The sequence below is a fragment of the Apium graveolens genome, chromosome 6 (genome assembly GCF_009905375.1).
Source record: "Apium graveolens cultivar Ventura chromosome 6, ASM990537v1, whole genome shotgun sequence".
Classification (NCBI taxonomy): Eukaryota; Viridiplantae; Streptophyta; class Magnoliopsida; order Apiales; family Apiaceae; genus Apium; species Apium graveolens.
The window spans coordinates 25,178,702-25,198,227 of NC_133652.1; the positions used below are offsets into that span (position 1 = coordinate 25,178,702).

At 34.3% G+C, this 19,526-nt stretch overlaps 1 long non-coding RNA gene across 3 annotated transcripts; it reads left to right on the forward strand.

Moving 5' to 3' along the window:
* Nucleotides 1-14,265: 14,265 nt before the first annotated feature.
* Nucleotides 14,266-17,438, forward strand: LOC141666517 (uncharacterized). Of its 3 annotated transcripts, none has more exons than XR_012552267.1 (4): nt 14,266-14,447; nt 15,117-16,188; nt 16,334-16,919; nt 17,133-17,438. It is a non-coding gene; the product is annotated as an uncharacterized LOC141666517 (long non-coding RNA). The 3 variants fall into 3 exon arrangements; XR_012552268.1 differs by having other exon boundaries at nt 15,117-15,180; nt 15,869-16,919; XR_012552266.1 differs by having other exon boundaries at nt 15,117-16,919.
* Nucleotides 17,439-19,526: the final 2,088 nt, after the last annotated feature.

Consider the following 19,526-nt stretch of genomic DNA (forward strand, 5'->3'; position numbering starts at 1 on the left):
CTTTACCTCCTAGATCAGGAGTTAAGAGTCAGTCTGTTAGGTTTAAAACACAACGTTAGGTTTAAAACACAAAATCCTTGTTTTCATTGTGGTAGTTTATGGCATTCTATTTATAATTATAAGGAATATCGTAGTTTGTACTATGATTATTATCAAATAAAACCTTCTTTAAAGAAAGTTAGTGTAATTCCTTCTAGTGTAAATTCTGATGCAAAGTCTGATATAAAGTCTGATAAAAAGTATGTTAGCATAAATTCTGAAACTAAATCCGCTGCAAATGCTAACAAACTTAAAAAGGCCAAAGGATCCAAGCAAGTTTGGGTCCTTAAAACTAACCAATAGTGGTCTTTGTGATTGCAGGGCAACATGAAAAACATCATGGTTCTGGACAGTGGATGTTCAGGACAGTGGATGTTCAGGACATATAACTGGAAATAAAGCCCTGGTATCAGACTTTGTGGAGAAAGCTGACCCAGGAGTTTCTTATGAAGATGGCAACATGGGAAAGACTTTGGGATATGGCAATATCAATTTTGGGAATGTCATAATTAAAACAGTAGCTCTTGTCTCAGGACTTAAACACAATCTGCTAAGTGTGAGTCAAATCTGTGACAGAGGTTATCATGTGAATTTATTTGAAGAACACTGTGAAGTTGTAAGTAATTCTACAGGCAAAATGGTTCTGAAAGGTTATAGATATGGTAACATATATGAAGCCAGACTTTCAACAAATTCTGATGGTTCTGCAATCTGTCTGTTAAGCAGATCATCAATTGAAGAAAGCTGGAATTGGCACAAGAGACTCTCTCATTTAAAGTTCAACAACATAAATGAGCTAGTAAAGAAAGATCTTGTGAGAGGACTGCCAAAATTATTATTTGCTCTTGATGGTCTTTGTGACTCATGTCAAAAGGCAAAACAAAGAAAATCTTCATTCAAAAGCAAAATTGAATACTCAATTCTTGAGCCTTATCACTTACTGCATGTTGATCTATTTGGTCCAGTCAATGTCATGTCTATTATAAAGAAGAAATATGCTACAGTTATAGTGGATGAGTTCACAAGATACACTTGGGTGTATTTCTTGCACAAGAAGAATGAAACTGCATCTACTCTAACTGATCATGTCAGATAGCTGGATAAATTAGTCAAAGATTCTGTTAAAATAATAAGAAGTGATAATGACACTGATTTCAAGAATTCAATCATGGAAGAGTTCTGCAAAGAGCATGAAATAAAGCAGGAATTTTCAGCACCTGGAACTCCACAGCAGAATGGAGTTGTAGAAAGAAAGAACAGGACTCTTATTGAAGCTGCACGAACTATGCTTGAAGAAGCAAAGCTACCAACCTATTTTTGGGCTGAAGCTGTGCAGACTGCTTATTTTACACAGAATGCTACACTCATAAACAAGCATGGAAAAACACCATATGAGATGGTGAAGAAAAAGAAGCCAAATATAAAATACTTTCATGTATTTGGATGCAAGTGTTTTGTTCTTAAGACTCATCCTGAACAGCTGTCAAAATTTGATCTAAAAGCTGATGAATGAATTTTTGTTGGATATCCACTTTCCACAAAGGCCTTCAGAGTCTACAATTTAGGAACAAGGGTTGTCATGGAATCTATCAATGTATCTTTTGATGATAAAAAGATTACTGGACTTGACGATTTCAATGATCATGATCAGTTGAGATTTGAAAATGAAGATGTAAATTCTGATTCTATAAATTCTGATGACCTAAATCCTGATCCTGTAAGTTCTGACGGGTTAAACTCTGATATCATTGAAACTGTGGTAACTGCTCCAAAGGGAAATGCACCTGTTCAGGGGGAGCAAGCTGATGATCATACCATATTTCAAGACTCTCAAGAAGCATTAGAACCAGTCACTGGCTCTTCAAGTTCTGATTCATCAAGTTCTGATGAGCCAAATTCTGATAATTCTGGAAACTCTGATTCTTTAATTCCTGAAGGATCCAACTCAAATTATGAAATTTCAGAGAGTATAACTTCAGGGGGAGCATCTGAAAATGCTGATGGAGACAGCATGGATCATGGGAGAGGATCCAGTTCTAGAGATCAACTTCCATCTGCAAGGAAGTGGACTAAAGCAGACACACCTGACTTAATAATTGGAGATCCTGAAGCAGGTATCAGAACTAGAACTGCAATATCAAATGAATGTCTCTATCATTCCTTTCTATCTCGGACTGAACCAAAGAAAGTGGAAGAAGCTCTTCAAGATGCTGATTGGGTGAAAGCAATGCGGGAAGAGTTAAATAAATTTGAAAGAAATAAAGTCTGGACCCTAGTGCCAAGACCAAAGGACATATTTATTGTTGGTACAAAATGGGTGTTCAGAAATAAAACTGACAGTGATGGCATAATCACGAAATAAAGCAAGGCTGGTTGCTAAAGGTTACTCTCAACAGGAGGTATTGACTATGATGAAACATTTGCTCCAGTTGCTAGATTGGAAGCCATAAGAATCTTTTTGGCTTATGCTGCTCACAAGAAGTTCAAAATCTTTCAAATGGATGTGAAAAGTGCTTTTCTCAATGGAGAATTAGAGGAAGATGTATATGTTGAACAATCTCTAGGCTTTGTAGATCCAAAATTTCCAAATCATGTCTACAGGCTTGACAAAGCACTTTATGGCCTTAAGCAAGCTCCTAGAGCATGGTATGAGACTTTGACTCAATTTCTTCTGGAAAGTGGATTTACCAGAGGCACAATTGATAAAACTCTGTTCTACCTCAACCATGGAAATGACTTACTTTTGGTACGTATATATGTTGATGATATCATCTTTGGTTCTACAAATGCCAAACTCTGTGAAAGGTTTGCAAAACTAATGCAGTCAAGATATCCAATGAGTATGATCGGAGAACTTAGCTATTTTATGGGACTTAAGTCAAGCAAACTGAAGATGGTACTTTCATAATTCAATCCAAGTACACCAAAAATTTACTCAAGAAATTTGGAATGTAAGACTGTTCAACTGCATCCACTCCCATGGCCACTGCAACCAAGTTAGATAAAGATACTGGAGCATCAGTAGATATTACTAACTACAGAGGTATGATTGGCTCTTTACTCTATCTAACTGCAAGTAGACCTGATATCATGTATGCTACCTGTCTTTGCACAAGATTTCAGGCTGATCCAAGAGAACCTCATCTAATAGTTGTGAAAAGAATTTTCAAGTACCTCAATGGTACAGCTGATCTAGGATTATGGTATCCTAGGGAATCAGATTTTAAGCTAATAGGTTACTCAGATGCAGATTTTGCAGGATGCAAAATAGACAAGAAAAGCACTAGTGGGAGCTGCCAATTTCTTGGAGGCAGATTGGTTTCTTGGTTTAGCAAGAAACATAAATCAATTTCCATATCAACTGCAGAAGCAGAATATATTACTGCAGGTAGCTGCTGTGCACAGATTCTTTGGATGAAGAATCAGTTATTGGACTATGGGTTAGAATTTTCTAAATTACCTATTTACTGTGATAATCAAAGTGCTATTGCTATGACAGGAAATCCAGTTCAACACTCAATGACAAAGCACATCAGCATTAGGTACCATTTCATAAGGGAACATGTGATGGAAGGTACAGTGGAATTGCATTTTGTTCCAACAGATCAATAACTAGCACATATCTTCACAAAATCACTATGTGAAGCTACTTTTACAAGACTGGTAAATGAACTTGGAATGGTTTCAGGTTCTTTCTCAAAATCTGTTTAGTTTTTGTTCTCATACATCAGACTTTATTATCGGTGTTTACAGATTTTCTTATCTCAATGTAATTTGTGCTTAAATTGTAATATATTAAAACACTGCTTATTATCTGATGTGATTCTATAAACTCTGAAAGTGTTTTGAATGTTCTGTGACTATTCAATCCAATGAGGATTATTTTGTTAGATGTTGACTTAATAGTCTTTAACAAACTATGTATCTCATGTTTGAATTAGTTATTTATGTGAAAATCAATAACACAAGCAAATTCTGATTTTGATCTTAGTCAAATTTACTTTGTGTATCTTATTACTAAGTCACAAACTAGATTATTGCTTCTTATCTGTCAAATTCTGATGTCAGTAAATCTTAAGGATGAACTACATGCTTGATAAGCCTCACTTATCCGAAGAAAATAAAAGAAAAGAAAAATTGAAATCAGGTACTCCTTTGAGATCTAGAGTAAATATGTGAAAGGGAAGATCCAAGTGCATTGCTGGTATTAAGTAATCTGCATTAGAAAAGCAAATTAATGTTTCTTGGTGACTTTTCACATTCTCTGATTACTGGAGAAATATTCTGATAACAGCATAAATTCTGATGGCAGTTGTAACTCATTTACACTGAGAAGCCACTGTCTAAAGAATTTCAAAAGATGCATAAAATGAGCACAAACAGTTGAGGCGGATACTTACATAAATTTATCTATAGTAGACTTCAAAATTAAAGACAAATTTTAAGAACTTTTCTTAGTTATGCCTTATTTCTAAGATATACTGAAGTTTATCAGACTTTAGTCGTATCTGATCATTTGCACATACACACACTATCATTCCATATGAATGATGAAAATTACTGTGGTGATTAAGTTGTTTTAGATAAACAGTTAAGCATTATTAGCATAAATTCTGAGGACAAGTTCTGATTATGTTCTGATGATTAAACTCTGAAGAAACCAGTTAGTATTTGTGTGAAGAATCACAGAAACAGTCATTCACTTTTTGAGTACAGAAGCCATGTTCTGATGACCATTAAATTCTGATAATAGTCAAGTTCTGAAGCAAATCCTGTTGCTTACGTGGCATTATTTATTTACTTGACTTACTTTTTTAATATTTACTGTAACGGTCATATTATCAGAAAATATTTAAGTGAGATAAAAACATTGCTAATCATTTGGTTAATAGGTTGCGTGTTTATTTTGGTAACCGCATGTGAGCAATAATTACTGCACGTTTACCATGCCCACTAATAATGTTTTGACTGTTTACATGCTGCCAGGTGTAAAATCTCTCTCTCTCTCTCTCTCTCTCTCTCTCTCTCTCTCTCTCTCTCTCTCTCTCTCTCTCTCTCTCTCTCTCTCTCTCTCTCTCTCTCTCTCTCTCTCTCTCTCTCTCTCTCTTCTGACGGACTTTCTTATAGGCATTTTATCAAACACCTTGCAAACACACAACTTTTCACTTAATTTTTCATAAAAATGGCACCAAAGGATCTTATTTATAATGGAGCCAAGTTTGTTCCCAACAACTACATGGCTATTCTCAACAAGGACGAGGCTCCTTCTGAACTTCACTTCATTCAAGATTTTCTTGCTCGAAGTGAAATTGGTTATGCTCTTACCCAACCACAGCTTCTTTCAGGAAAAAAATTCTGGAGTTCTGGAGGTCTGGGGTATATGATGATGGTGGTGAAAATGGGTCCCTAAGTATTATTTTTTCAACAGAGAAAGATGAGCATCTGGTTACCTTGTCTACTATTCGACAAGCTTTGCATCTACCAGAAAACTGTACTTACAGTTCACAAGTTGGGGAGTCAGCTCTTCTAAATATGATGGCAAATCTTGGGTATGAGAAATCTTTGTCCAAGCCGGGACAACTGAAGAGGCCCTACATAAAGAGGGAGTGGAGCTTCTTTTTCGACTGTATTACCAAAGCTTTTGCCAACAAATGCTCCAACTTTGATGCTATCCCAATAGTGAGTCAGCAAATTGGGTATGCCCTTCTTAATCAAACTCATTTTGATTATGCTACTGCAATTTTGGGTTTTATAGGTGATAGGATGAAAGAAGATAGCAACACAGTTTATTTTTCTAGATTCTGTTAGCTTATATATAATTTCTGTTGTTCTGATACACCTCAAAACTTTAGTGAGACAATTGAACCCTTTAAACTTCATAAAAGGGCTTTCACAGACTTATTATCTGCTGATAATAAGAAGAATGTACTAAGACCCCTCCAAATTCCTCAATCTTTCAAATAATTCTTAGTAAATTCTGATCCTCACACATACAAATCTATATATCCTGATGTTGAACCTACACAACCTACCACCTCTCAACCTCCACCAACCCAGCCTTCCAATTCTCAACCACAGCCTACCATCAGAACCTACTTTCAACTAGCACAATCCTCTCAACCACAAACATCACCATCTACTATCAGAACCTCACCTCTCAAATCCAAACCAACCTCTGGTACTTCTCAAAAGGTGTCAGTTGTAAAATCTGACACATCCTCAAGGCCCAAAACCAAAAGGACCACATATGTTCCTCAATCTCCACCAAGGAGAAAGAGAAGGCTGATTCTGAGAGATGAATCATATGAGGATGAACAGGTCCAGGTTCCAGCATCAGAACCTGTGATAATAGAAGCTGAAAATGTAATTTTTTAGAAGGAGGTTGAAGCTAAAGAGGTAACTCCTCAGAAAAAGAATGAAGCCGAGGGTTCCAGAATTTTGAAAAGGAAAAGAACTTCAAGTTCTGATACTACTCAATCAACACCTTCATAACCAAAGTCCAGATCAAAGAAGAAAAGAGCAGGTGTGAAAATTACACAAGCTCAATATGAGAATGCTGAAGAAGCTTTGGAAGGGGATCATGAATCTCTGATCTTATCAGAACCAATAGTCATTGAAGCCCTTCCAGCACCTGAAGACACTGTTCCAGACACAGTGATCACACCTCCTATCTCTCGATTCAAAGAAACATCTACAGTTGAAGATTCAGGATTAAGTCCTGAAATTGATATTCACAGGTTTCATATACCAACTGTCTTGTATCTGGAAGCACCACAAGCAAAAGAGTCGACTCCACCTATTTCTCCACTAAATGCTGATATTCATACTACTCCAATTCTGGATTTGGATCCTGAAACATATGAAGTTGTTCCAGGATCTCCTTCAGCTACACACACTCTTGTGTTATCAGAAGATGAGGATATGTTATCAAGTTCTGGAGACAGTGCTCCAGTTAATGCTCCAATTCTTGGAAATGATGCACTACTTAAATTTGTTGAAGAAGATGCTCCTGTTCCATGGGAAGATATTCACAGAGGAGTTAAATGGACCAAGAAGTGGAATAAACCTGACTTCATTCCAAGCTTAAATGTTCTGAAATATCATATTTCAAAAGCTGATGAGTTGCTGACAAATTCTAATTTTAAGACACAACTTAAAGTCACTGCCCTCAGTACTATATCTCTTCAAGGTCTACACTCCACAACTCAACCAAAGGTTGATAAACTTCAAGAAACAGTTGATAAGCTAGACATGGAGATCAAACTAGAAAAAAAGAGGTTTATTAGACCTATTCAAGAGAAAGCGGAAGCAATTGAGAAAGTTCAAGAAAAGTAGCAGGCCCAACTGGATGAGGTCTTGCAAAATCAAGCTGTTCAACAAATTTAATTAACTGAGATCCAATCTTCAGTGGAACTCCTTCTTTCTCTACTCCTATCAGATGATGCCAAAAAGGGGGAGAAGGTGGTTAAGTCCAAATGCTCACCAAGCCAAACACTGAAGAAGAAGGATGATAAAGGAGATGACCAGGGAAACTCTAGAAAGGGTAAAGGTCAAGTTCAAAGCAGCAAAGTTTCTTCACAGAAACTAATTTCTGATTTTAGCAAATCTTCTACACAGAAGAATACAAGTTCTGAAGCTGTGAATGCTTAAGTTCTGAAAGCAAGTTCTGATGATCAAAGTCTAATGACAAAGCCTCATATTCTGATTCAGTCTGGAAGTTAAGACTCTCAGAAGTTTTTACAAACTCTGAAACTTAAGGGAAGAGAGACTACTGTCTACTATAAGGATCCCTAGATTCAGATTCTTGATGAAGAAATTGCTAAAAGATTGTTTCTCAAGCATAATCCTGGAATGGATTTAGAGACTCTAAAGGCGGAGGAAGCTATATTTTCCGCTGAGAAGATAAATCCTAAGTCTAAAGCTTCTAATGCAAAGAAACCTCCAAGGCCTAAGGAAAAAGGCATTGTGATCAAGGAAAGGTCAACTTCTGGGGCTTCAAAGCCCAAGACAAGATCACAAGTTGAAATTTACCCCAAAGCAAAAGGGAAAGCAAAGATTAATGAACCAATAAAGAAGCAGAAAATGAAGATTCCTCAAATTCTGATGAATCCTGTGTGCAAAATGGTTCAAGTCTTTCATGATACTGCTGCAGAAGATGAAACTGTTGAAACTCAGAAAAGAAGAAAGATGACAGAAGAATCTAAGACAACCTCTGACATAGCTCAAGTTGTTCAGAGTGAAGAACAACAAGCTACAGAAGGATCTGCAAATGCTGATCAAGTCATCAAGACATCAGCCTCTGACAAGGCTCAAGTTGATTTGAATAAGATGACAATTGCTGATAAGAACAAGCTGCTATGGAACAAAGCTACTCTAGTGGAACCTAAGTCCAATCTAATGATTAATCAACTTTCAACATTTGGGTTAAGAGCCAAGCAACCTAGAGATAGAGCTGGATTAGGTTCTGATGAAGAAAAGATACAAACAGGAGTAGAAGTTACTCTCAGAGATCCTTTCATGTTGACAGATAAACCATATGAACAAATTAAACAAAAGCACCTTGACAAAATGCTGTCTGCTCAAATTGTGATGGATGCTCATGATAAAGATGATCTAAAAGAGAAATTGATCTTATTTCTCAATGATGGCAGAACTTACAGACTAGCTGATACTGATGTGCTAAAGAAGTCTGTCAAAGAGCTTCAACATATTCACTACCTTCTGGAAGTAAAATCTGATGTTACAAGAAGATGGTCAGGATATATTTTGAAGGCTATAAGAGATCCTCTCAGAATCTCTGGTACAAAGGCTTCTCAGTACATTCCAAAAATAACTGAAGATGATGGAAGAGAAATTCCTATCAGGAAGAACTCTGCTTAGGTGGAAGTTATTCTGAAAGGAAAGTGTCTATGCTACAATGAAGACTCTTCACATCCTAGAGTTATCAGACTTGGAGATGGTCTTAAAAGAACATCTATTCTAGCACTCAGAACAACCATTTATCAAATTGGTGATAGTAAAGATGAAGAACTGATGCAAGTCAAAGCACAGTTAGTTGAAGTTATGAGAAAATCTGAAGACAAACTGGTAAAAGACTTTACAAGGAATCACTTTGGATTCAGATTGATTCAGTGATATTGGTAAAGCTACATGTACTGTAAGTTGTAGTTAGTTGGCTAAATAAACTCTCATTGCATTTGTACTTAAATGTTTTTGACATCATCAAATCTATTAACTTGTATATTTTTCATAATTTACAAGTTGGGGGAGATTATTAGATATATTTGAGATGTCATGTCTAATCTGATTTGTGTTTAGTTTCAGAACTTAATATCAGGACTTATCAGGACTTACTGGAAATCAGAACTTATTGAAGTCAGAACTTATATCATAACTTAAGGCGTCATAAGATATATAAGGATTTAAGTGCGGGAAGACTTCAGATAAGGAATGCGGCTGATTTACAGGAGAGGATCTGGATTAAACAAATAAAGATATGCATGGAGAGTTGGACAACTATAGGATTACAGAAGATAATATCTGATTGATATATTTTAGGAAGAGATATATTTCATATCAATTAGAAGATATCTTGTAACTGTGTACTATATAAACACAACTTAGGGTTTACACTATATGTGTTATCATTCACGAGAACATTATTTATTGTAACCTAGCAGCTCTTAGTGATATTGTTCATCACTGAGAGAGTAGTTTAACCTACTTTGTAACAGAGCTTATTATATTGAATAAACTTGATTACTGTTACATACTTGTGTTCTAAATCGATTTGATTGTATAAACACTATATTCAACCCCCTTCTATAGTGTTGTGTGACCTAACAAGCTTGATAATGTTTACAGAAAATACTCCAGTCTTCTCTTTCATATTTTTATAGACTCAAGAAATATAATACAAAATCAAACTAAGACTATCATATAACTAAATTCTTAGGGATGTCAATATGACTAAGTCTTGTTATGATGCAGGCATGTCTTGCCCAACAATCTCCCCCAATTTGTGAGAAGATTTCTTATCACAAATTCATGCATGCTAACAAGACTAACCCCAAGTTCAAAGGTGATGAAATATAATAAAAATTGACAACATTGCAATTTATACATTTATACAGAATCAACCCCTTTTGTTCTACAGTACAGATGATTTAGAAGACTCTTCATAGCCTAGTTCTTTCCTAATGAGGTCTTTTAGATTTATAAGCCATTCATTTCTTCAATTATTTCAGTCCCTCTTAAGGCTTCCACCAGCTTTAGCCATTCATCCAACTTGTAGTAAATTAAGTGATTGACTAAGTATTTTGATCTTGTGCCAATCTTTATGTGAAGAAATTCTTCATCCTCGGAAACTCTGCTTAACCCCCTTGCCTTTATCTTTTCTGAAAATTTTCAATTTCTACATTATATTTCCTATACCTCTCTTCCTTTTCAGCCTTTCTTCTTGCATTTATGTCATCCCTTTCTACCAGATAAATACTTAACATAGATTTCCATGCCATTGTGCTAGTGTCCTTGTCCTTCATTGAGCTGGTTATTCTCTGCAATTCTGTGGTTGAACTTGAAGCAATTCCAAATGGATCTCTCAGTAACTTGCAATTTCTTAGCTTTTCTTCCAACAGATTTGTAGTGAACTTTGATGGGTGGCTTAAATGAGGGTGGGTTTGACATTTTCTTCAAGGTGACATGGTTAGTTGTGATTGGTATTTTAGGAATGGTATTTGCAGTTAGTCTGTATAGAAATTTAGGCTTTGAGGTATGAGATGGTTGAGTGTTTGAGTTTAGGGGTTTGGTGGTTTGAGTTGTTTGAATTTAGATTTCTTGGGTGACTCTCTTTGTTCCTGACACATCCCCCTTCTTCTTTTTCCTCCTTTCATTTCCTTCCTTCTTGTCATCTCTCTTCTTTTCATCTTTCTTCTTCTCAGCTTCTTTGATGAATTGCTCTAGTATAACTACTTGGATTTGAGTTAGAAGGTTTTTTTTCACCATGCTTCTGCTCATCATCATCCTTATATTCTTTGTCATTATATTTAGAATTTGGCAACATGGTTTAAGCATTCTGCAATTATCTCCCTAGAATCCTGATCAAATCTTCATCTTCTTGTTTCTTGAACTTCTTGAGCTTTAAGTCAGTCTCAAGAGTCATGATCAGTCTCAGATTCCCTCTCACATAATTCATGGAAACTGTGAATGACTTACACTGTTTTGTCTGTGGACAGATGTAGGACATCCCTATGCTTGGAAAGAGATAGGTTTCAAGAAAAGCAACTATCTGAGCTTTCTTCAGTTCATTTAGTAGTTGAGTGTCCTCTTTGATGACTCTATTTACTCTGTCAATCATTACATCAAGCTCAGATTCTCTCATGGATTGGAAATTTTGGAGAGACACCTGCAGACAGCTGTCCAATCCACAGTCATTGACATTTGCCACAATTCTCTTTTCTGTGATATTATCATTCATCTTCACAACCATAACTCTTATGAAGTTTATATTGTTGGACAAAACTCTCTTGTATGCGATAAAGTTGTTGCCTATAGTCACTCTTAAGACTGCTAGCAGTTTATTAAATTATTGGTCTTGACAGGGACCTTCTGCAGCTTTGAGTAGTCTGTCTTGTCCATCATCTTTTGCTAGTTGAGCTTGAAGAGAACTTTGGGTTGTCCGTGTGTGAGATGAAGAGTGTCCAAGTTCCTTGACTTTGGCTTTACCAGCTTCCTTTGACTGTTGAATCCTATCTTCTGTCTCCCCCTTAGTCATGTTAGAAGGCTGGAGTAGAGGAGTAGGAATGTCTGGCCTTATCTGTTCAGGAAGGGCTGGAAAAGGAACATTCAAGGCACCCATGATAGCTCCCATATTTACTGAGTTTTGCATTTGAAGGGTCTTGTCGGAGTCAATCAGGATCTTGATGTTTGTCTGTTGGATTTGCACAAGAGAGGTAAGGGCTTGGACTTGTGTATGGTGAAAAGCATATGAGGATTGTAGAGAAGACACTTGCTGTTGAAGTTCTTGAATTTGGAGATTAGAGGATGATTGAGAGGTAGAGGATGTAGAGACTCCAAAAGTGTCTTGCACAGCCTTTATAATTTCATCAAAATAGAGGTATTAGGAAAATACCTCCATTTTATATTTTAATATCAATTTTTTATTTAAAAATTATGTTTACAATTTTACCTTTAATTTTTCCGTTTTTTTAAGTTTTGACCGATTAATCCTGCCTAAATTTTGACAGATCTAGACCGATTAATCCCTCCTAGACCTGATTAATCATCATTTTTTTATAAAAAAAACCTTTTTGACCATTTTTTATATAAATTAGGTGTTTTTGTCTCGCCTAGCGCAAAGGTGCCAATTAATCGGTCACCTAAGCCGATTTTTTAGAACACCCCATCTATCTCTACTTGAATTTGTTTTCTAAAAAAGAAATAATGTCTAATGTGGGGCACACCGATTAAGTTATGTGGTTTTTAATACATGTGCATGTAAATTTTTTATTTGATGGGCAACTCGTTTATATGTATAATTTGACCAAGACTTTTCTTTTTCATGTATGTGTGTATATATATTTGAAATATTTTAGTTATATGTTTCATAAAAAAATGCTAGGTGGTAAACAAACCACGCACGCGCATAACGAAGGGACATACATAGAGTTCTAGAAACTTTTTTTTTCGAAATATTACATTTATTTGAGGAGGCTGTCTCAAATTAGAATTTCAGAGGACGAAATTCTCATAAGGATGGAAAGAATGTAAAATCTCTTATGTTGTTTATTTAATATGAGTTGGTTATTAGTTATTTGATAATAAAATGTGTGTTTTAATTTTGATATATTTAATAGTCATCTTGCATAAGTATATTAAGAAAATAATATAGGTAATTTAAATATATTTCTTTTGGTGCATGGAGAAAATATATATTTGTTATATGTAATACTCCATGATTTTATGTAATTATTATTTATAATAATAGTAATTTCAAGATACTTTTAAATTAATGGGGTGATGAAAAATTGCAGGTAACAAATCAATTCATCCAACCTCTATTTTCACATTCTTGATACTTTTAAGATCTTTTCTTAGATTTTTCATATAATTAATCAAATCATCAGATTGAATTTGTTATCGTGTCATATGTAGGAAAGGTCCAGAAACAATGCAGAGGCCCGGAACAAGATAACAGAAACACAGACTGTTGGGCCTAGGAGTTTTGCCCAAGTCTACCATAGTCAAAATATTTGTTTCACTACTAGGCTAACTTCGCAGAAGTTAGTTGTTTCTGCAGTTTATCAAAATTTACGCCATTTTTAAATCAAACTCTTTCTTATATATGCAAGGCAATTGAGAGGGAGCTCCTTGCTAAACCTGATGAATCAGTGGTACCAATATCGGATGTTGATGTTTACGTTAAAACACACAAAAGAGATGCCAAACGAGAATATGAGTTACCTACTGATGTGATTGAAAAGAAGATTGTAAGTTATCTTTCAGTAATTAAATATATTTGCTGCAATTTTTATATATTATTGTTTATACATTTCTTATTCCAGGATGATGTTAAGAAAATTCTCAAGGATTGCAATATTGATGCTGTTAATGAATTTGTTCATGGTGATAAAGAACACTACGCCATAAGTGGGCTACTATAATGCAAGTGTTACAAAGAGCGTTACAGAAATATTTGTCCTATTGTAACACCTCTCGATTAGTGTTACAATAGCTATAAAACTAGTGTTGTACAGAAATATCGGTGTTGCACAATATGTAACACCAGAGACTGGTGTTACAATAGTTACTTTTTAATTTTTAAAAATATTAAAGTGAAAATATTATCAATTAGTATTAAAATTATATTCTGGTTTATTAGTAAATGAAAAATGTAGTATATAATATAAACAAATTTATAAAAATAAATTTTACATAAATACAGAATTTACTTCATTTGTTTTTATTTAATAAATAATATTTCATTAATTAAAATTAAAAAGTAAAATAAAAAAATATTATTAAATGATACACAGTTTATATAATATAATACAAATTATAAAATTTATTATACATAAATTTAAAAGTCACTTTTTTAGTTTATTAATTCATAAATGATAATTTAATAATCAAATAAAAAGTAAAATTATAATAATAAAATATTAAATTTTTTTGCACTTTACTCAGTAAAATTTAGGGCGATAGTTTCCCCCAAAATGAAAACACAGGGGTATACTTCCTCCCAAAAAAAACACTGACACAATAATTGTCTCTCTGACGACTCTCTCTTTCAAATTCTCTCTCTCTCTCTCTCTCCAAACGTTGTCTTGAGAACATGATCTAAGGAGGATTTGAAAAACAAATCGAAGATTTGGTACTTTAACACAGATGTCTATGGCTCTAGTTTAAAGGTGATTTCTAATTTTTATATTCATATAATTTTGCAGTCGATTAAGGTTTCAGAGGAGCTCTGATATATTAACCAGGTTCTGTTTCAACATTCTTTGAAGTATATTTTTCAGTTTGATATCATAAGAGATTAGGGTTATAAAATTGGGTGTTCCAATTTAAAGATTTTGTTAAGGTAAATTTATGGATTTTCTCATTCTAATTCGATTGGGTTTTCAATTATAAGTTAAATTTATGATATTTTTGTTGTATGTCTAGTTGTTTAGTGGTCTAGATTTCTAGGTTCGTCACTTTACGATGAGGTTTTTGATTAAGGGTTTGTATTGTTATATCGACGATTATGAATTGAGCTACTACTTAATTCCTTAGTTGTCTTGATAAGAGAGAAAGATTCAGTCATTTGATCATTTCGTCATGTCTCTACATCATGAGCCACACAAAAATATATAAAATTATAAATATAACAATCAACATAAATAATGACGAAATATATAAATATAAGATTTAGTGGTCTAGATTTCTAGGTTCGTCACTTTACGATGAGGTTTTTGATTAAGGGTTTGTATTGTTATATCGACGATTATGAATTGAGCCACTACTTAATTGCTTCATTATTTATGTTGATTGTTATATTTATAATTTTATATATTTTTGTGTGGCTCATGATGTAGAGACATGACGAAATGATCAAATGACTGAATCTTTCTCTCTTATCAAGACAACTAAGGAATTGAGGTATCTTTGGCTATAAGCTTTATATAGACATCTCAAATATTACAATTTGTATAGGACTTATCTACCAGACATTACAAGCACACATTTGGATTTCAAAGTCATGTCAGTAAACCAATCCCCTATAACAAGTCGAAAGATAAACAACCACACATTAAATATAAAAAGTTTTAGACTTATTTCAACAACAGGCACCAACAAACTCTATTAGAAGTTACCAGATAGAAGAATATCTATAATTACTCAAAAACTCTATTAGGATAAGGCTGATATTCATAAACTCAAAAACTCTATAATAATATTCATGATTTTCAGCCTTATTTTACTGCACTAAAGAAGCGTAGGAAAAACATGTGTTTTGTGTTTATGGTTCAGTATTATGAATGGAGATCTAAGTACAAATGGATTTAATTTTAGGTATTTCTTATTTGAATAATTTTGACTGTCACTTTGACATTTTTATGAATTGTGGCTAGCCAGCTGGGATGATTACTTTGGACAAAGACTTTAACTGGATGTTTGATTTTTCATATTGTCTAGATTGATTCGACTATAGTATGCACCTAGCTTGCTTTCTACGGGAGTGGATTGAGTTCCTTGATCTAGCATCTCCCTATCCTGTAAAACTGATACCGTGCATAATTTGTGTTCCTTTTTGCATCAAGTTGTCTAAAACTATTTCTATTTACAGGGTCACACTCCACATCAAAAGCTTATTAGGCGCTAAATGACATCAACTGCAACTTATTTCATTATTTGTCTTTGATATTCACTATTTAGTAAACAGAGATTGAAAATTACTGGAGAAGTGATCGTGTAAACATTTATGGTTCAATATCTTAATATATTAATCTACATTCTGCTCCTCGAAAGATTTTAATTAGCGGAAGCCTGTTTTAGACGAATATTGCACCAAAATAAGGCTGGAAAAACTCAAAAAATCGAGCACAAGGTATTGCTACAAGTCAAGTTTTAAGCTCTTCGATAAGGACTCAAAAACTCGAGCGCAAGGTACTGTCAGGATTAATATCTATCCAAATTTGAGTAATTAATCTGCATCATTTCCTTAGCTACTACTTAATTGCTTCAGAATTTGTTTTGATTGTTATATTTTTTGATTATCGACAACCATGACCTTCTTTGCAACAAATTTCAGCATATAAGGTAGCATTTTTCAACAGATTTTCTGAGTTATTGGCGCTCTTTTACAACTTTTCTCGGTAAATTTCAGAACCGATTCAGGTTAGTTTTTGAGTGCATTTCAGTAGATTTTTCAAAAAAATTCAGCAGGTTTTATGGCCATTTTCCAGCAGATTTTCTATTGGTTTTTCTGCACCTTTTACCTTTGTTTTCCAACAGATTTTCTGAGCAGCATTGAACGAAATTCAAGCCATAGGTACTTGTTTCTACAACTTCTTTTTGATGTAAAAGCCAGACTTTATTCTTTTTCCATTGTCATTGATTTTCATGCCAGAAAATGATATTCTAACAGAGGGTAACAGAGGAAGTCAGGACTATTTATCATTGGATGTATCTTCAACCTATAGTGATAGTTAATATGCTCCTAATTCTGAATATAGTTTACAATGTGGCAGTGTGTGGAGAGGTTTCATGTAGCTGTATTCTATAGTAATATGGATATAGTTAGTATGTATGATAATTTTCATCACTTAAATTATTTCATTTTTCTTGTGTAGGCTGGCTCCGCTTTACTTCTTCACGGATAGCTGCCTAATACTTGGGTAGGCTTGCTCTATGTTGACATGTTTTAATTGATAGACTATTATGTCAAGTGTGCAACATATTCAAATTCTCCATGTGTTTTTTAATTTTTGGCAATTTATGCATACACGTAATTCTACGTTTATAGATTACTAATTATTGCTACTTAATTTCACGCATCTAGTAGATGGCTGCCTAATTTTGATCAATTTTCTACTAATACAATCTTGTAGGTACCTCAAAATACGCACCTCTTAGGGATTACTCTTTATCCAAATTAAGTGATCAAGACAACAATAACACCCGTGTCACTCAAGGCGGCCAACTTCTTAGATATTATATATTATTTTACATTGGTACATCGCTCAAAGTTATGGTTGTCAATGTACTTGTAGTAATCTAGTAGAGTTAACATTTACACTTGGTTTGGAGATGAGAGTGTTATGTATTGCTTTTTTGATGTTACATTGTTGCTGGGAATGTTGTTTAAAAATAACATGCATTTTAAAATATTTATAATTAATCCTTACATTTGTCTATCCTAATGTATTGTATGTTTAAAAATAGTATTACATTACAAATGCAAGTATTTCTTAATTACAAAAAAAATTGGTGTTGCAATAGATAAAATATACTGTTACAATATGCTATTTGGGCCCATGGGTGGATCCCACTTATGCAATCTTGATCAAGCTATTGTATCACTCATTTTACTTTACATTTGGGCCTTTTAGTGTTACAGTTATTGCTTATTGTAACGTTTTCTTCTCTGTTATAATAGATCAGTAAAGTGTTATAATAGGGTGTCTATTAAAATGGTCATATACATAACGCCCCTTGGTGTTATAATAGACATAATGTAATGCTTTTTGGGCCTATTGTAATACCATTTAGGCATTACAATAACCCACTTATGGCATAGTGGAACACAACCACTTTTATTTGGCAGGGAGACTTATTCTAAAGAATGAGCAAAAGGGTAATTCCACAACACGTGCGTCAGCTATCTCAGATCAGTACTTGTCAAGCTTGACTGAAAAGATCAGGGATGAAGTTAAGCAAGAAATGGAAGAGAAAATAGATCGGAATGTTTGAGAGGTCCGAGAGCTTCGAGACAGTATCAAGGTGATGATGTCCAAGTTCGCGGAAAAGAATCTGGGGCTGCAGATTTATATTGAAGAGCTGAGCAAGCAGCTACCAAGTGATGCAAGTGGAAAAAGCAATTCCAGTCCTTGATCCTGCATATCGTAGTTATAAAGAAATATTTTGAGATATTAGAACAATATACGGTACTTTTAAATATGTTTAAGTGTGGCCGTAGAATTAACTGAAGCATGTAGTTTTATTTAAGTAGAATCAAGTCGGAATGTTGGAATTGATATTGGCATGCAACATTATGTCATGTTTGTACAACTTGAAACATCTTTATTCTAAGTAGTTCTTTAACTTAATTGACTTGCATCTAGTTGGTATATATACTGTTTGGGCGATTATTGATGGTTTATGTGTTATTTTGGTTGAATTTCATAAATTTTGGGATGTTTGATTTAGGTAGCAAAGTTGTTCAAAATTTATCACTCAAAATGTTGCCTTAACCTAATATGGTGTTGGCAAAAATAAATCAAATGATGTTGCTATAACAAGATAAGTGTTGGCAAATATAAGAAATGTTAATAAACTGGTGTTGCTATAAACCGAGAAAGGTGTTGCCATATGTATTAGGGCAACATCAACATTGTGTTTTTATTAACTACAGGGTGTTGCCATAAACTTACAGACAACACCAGTTCAGTTGTTCTTATTGAAAGAATAATACTGCCACATATATCTAAGGCAACAAATTTTGGGTGTTGGCATAGTTTTATAAAATGTGGGCATAACATCAAAGGCCACATGCAAAGTTTCAACAACCTCAAAATTGACCAAAGTGTTGCCTTACGCTCACTACACCAAAAACAGCCAGTTGTAACAAAAAAAAAAGTTACAACAGGGCCCTTTTAACGTTACTAAAGGCAAAAAACAGCCTAATATAACATAAAATTTAAGTTAGTTTATTCGGTGATAGCTTAAGGTACCTAATCTAACATAAACGTCGCCTACTGTAATATGGCCTTTTCTGTTACCCTAGGCCCCTAAGGTAACAAAAAAAGTCCAAATGTAACGTAAAATGTATGTTACATTAGAGAGACACAAAATTTTCAAAATGACGTGGAACACTGACATGGCATGCTGACGTGGCATGCAATGTGGCATGCTAATATGGCAGTGTGGGGCCCATATTAATGATGTGGCATGTAGTGACGTGGCATGCAGGTCCCACTTTTATGGTATATTTTAAGAACCTATGGTAACACTTTTAGTAGCTAATGTAACATTTGTAAGAAAGCTACTGAAACATTTTACATTGTCTACGGTAACAGTTTATGAAGCTAATGTAACACTTTGACAAATAAGAAATTAAAAATGTGCTATTGGTATTTAAGCAACCCAAAATTCAATAAAACATCCAAAACAACAAACATCTAACAAACACCCTCCCAAAACATCCAACCATCCAACAACCATCCTACTAAAACATCCAACCCCATACTAAAACATCCAACATCCAACAAAAGTTAAACTACATA